The following is a 2,500-nucleotide window of genomic DNA, read 5'->3' on the forward strand; positions in this document are numbered from 1 at the left end:
CGGCGCCGCGGGCCTCGGTCGGGGACCTCCGCCTTCGCCTCGGTGCCCACGCCGGACCCCGGGGGTGTCCGCGCCGGGCAGTCTTCCCGGTCTACCGGGGCCCCGGCCGGATCAGCCTTTCTGTTTCCCCCGCCACGATGGATGCACGGGATCCCGGCTCCGGGTCCGCGGGCCTCGGTCGGGGACCTCCGCCGTCGCCTCGGTGCCCCCGCCGGACCCCGGGGGTGCCCGCGACGGGCAGTCGTCCCGGTCTACCGGGGCCCCGGCCGGATCAGCCTTTCTGTTTCCCACGCCACGATGGATGCACGGGATCCCGGCTCCGGCGCCGCGGACCTCGGTCGGGGACCTCCGCCTTCGCCTCGGTGCCCACGCCGGACCCCGGGGGTGTCCGCGCCGGGCAGTCTTCCCGGTCTACCGGGGCCCCGGCCGGATCAGCCTTTCTGTTTCCCCCGCCACGATGGATGCACGGGATCCCGGCTCCGGGTCCGCGGGCCTCGGTCGGGGACCTCCGCCGTCGCCTCGGTGCCCCCGCCGGACCCCGGGGGTGCCCGCGACGGGCAGTCGTCCCGGTCTACCGGGGCCCCGGCCGGATCAGCCTTTCTGTTTCCCCCGCCACGATGGATGCACGGGATCCCGGCTCCGGCGCCGCGGGCCTCGGTCGGGGACCTCCGCCGTCGCCTCGGTGCCCACGCCGGACCCCGGGGGTGTCCGCGCCGGGCAGTCTTCCCGGTCTACCGGGGCCCCGGCCGGATCAGCCTTTCTGTTTCCCCCGCCACGATGGATGCACGGGATCCCGGCTCCGGGTCCGCGGGCCTCGGTCGGGGACCTCCGCCGTCGCCTCGGTGCCCACGCCGGACCCCTGGGGTGCCCGAGACGGGGAGAGGGCCGGGTCTACCGGGACGGCCTCGGGCGGGTCCGGCTTACCGGGGCCCCGGCCGGATCAGCCTTTCTGTTTCCCCCGCCACGATGGATGCACGGGATCCCGGCTCCGGCGCCGCGGGCCTCGGTCGGGGACCTCCGCCGTCCCCTCGGTGCCCACGCCGGCCCCCGGGGGTGTCCGCGCCGGGCAGTCGTCCCGGTCTACCGGGACGGCCTCGGGCGGGTCCGGTTTACCCGGGCCTCGGCCGGCCTAGAGTGTTTCTGTTTCCCCGCCTTGATGGATGTACGGGATCCCGGCGCGGGGGCCCCGGGCCTCGGTCGGGGACCTCCGCCGTCGCCTCGGTGCCCGCGCCGGGGCCCTGGGGTGTCCGTGACGGGCAGCCGTCCCGGTCTACCGGGACGCTCGGGCGGGACCGGTTTACCCGGGCCTCGGCCGGACCGGAGTGTTTCCGTTTTCTGCTTCCCTGCCAGGATGGCTGCGAGGGGTTGATTGAAAGAGCTGGTTTGACGTGAAAAGCTTGACTTCAAGTGAAAAGTTTGTTACAATTTCTGCCATCTTCCTTCCTCCAAAGTTTTGGGTGTAGTTTTCCCAGAGGAACCTCTCGTAGGCCTTTCATTTCTCATCTTAACTTCCCTCATTTATTCCATATTTTCCTTCCTCTTGCCGAATGGCCGAATCCAGTCCATTTCTAGTCAAGGAAATTATTCTTATTTCTTGCTGACCTATTTGCTTTGTGGAGCAAGTCGTTCTTAGGTCCCTTTGTTCTTTCTTCAACTTCTTCTGCTCCTTCTCTCGACGCTTTCTCGTCTTGTTCTCTTACTTGGCTCTCTTTTGGCTGTTCTTTCTTCTCCTCCCGTCGTCCGTCCCCACTTTCATCTCTCCATCTTTCCTGTTCTTGGTCATCTCTACGTTGTTTATCAAATAATTCCGCTTTCTCTCTTGAATCTACTCGATATCTTTGCTCTCGCCAGCTCGCCGATATTTTGTGCTTTCCCGTCGTGTTTCCCATCCATTGCGATCTCTCTGCTCTCCCTGTCTTCTCGGTAAATCGGAGATGAATTTCTCTGGGCGGGTGGTTTCTCATCGCGTGTCTTGTGTGCGCTCCCTACGTTTCGTCCATCCCGTTTAATATCTATCCCTCCCTCCCTCTCTTTGCTTTCTTCCATTGCTTCTGCTAATATCATTTCCAGAATGATAACCCTGAGCCTGAACCTGAACCTAACCCTAACCCTACAACTTTTCTCCCTAACCCTAACCCTAACCCTAACCCTAACCCTAACCCTAACCCTAACCCTAACCCTAACCCTACAACTTTTCTCCCTAACCCTAACCCTAACCCTAACCCTAACCCTAACCCTAACCCTAACCCTAACCCTAACCCAACTTTTCTCCCTAACCCTAACCCTAACCCTAACCCTAACCCTAACCCTAACCCTAACCCTAACCCAACTTTTCTCCCTAACCCTAACCCTAACCCTAACCCTAACCCTAACCCTAACCCTAACCCTAACTCTACAACTTGTTTCTCTAACCCTAACCCTAACCCTAACCCTAACCCCAACCCCAACCCTAACCCTAACCCTAACCCTAACCCTAACCCTACAACTTTTCTCCCTAACC

This window comes from Pituophis catenifer, unplaced genomic scaffold (genome assembly GCF_029215685.1).
Source record: "Pituophis catenifer annectens isolate HBS135680 unplaced genomic scaffold, rPitCat1.0.hap2 SCAF_539, whole genome shotgun sequence".
In the NCBI taxonomy this organism is placed as follows: Eukaryota; Metazoa; Chordata; class Lepidosauria; order Squamata; family Colubridae; genus Pituophis; species Pituophis catenifer.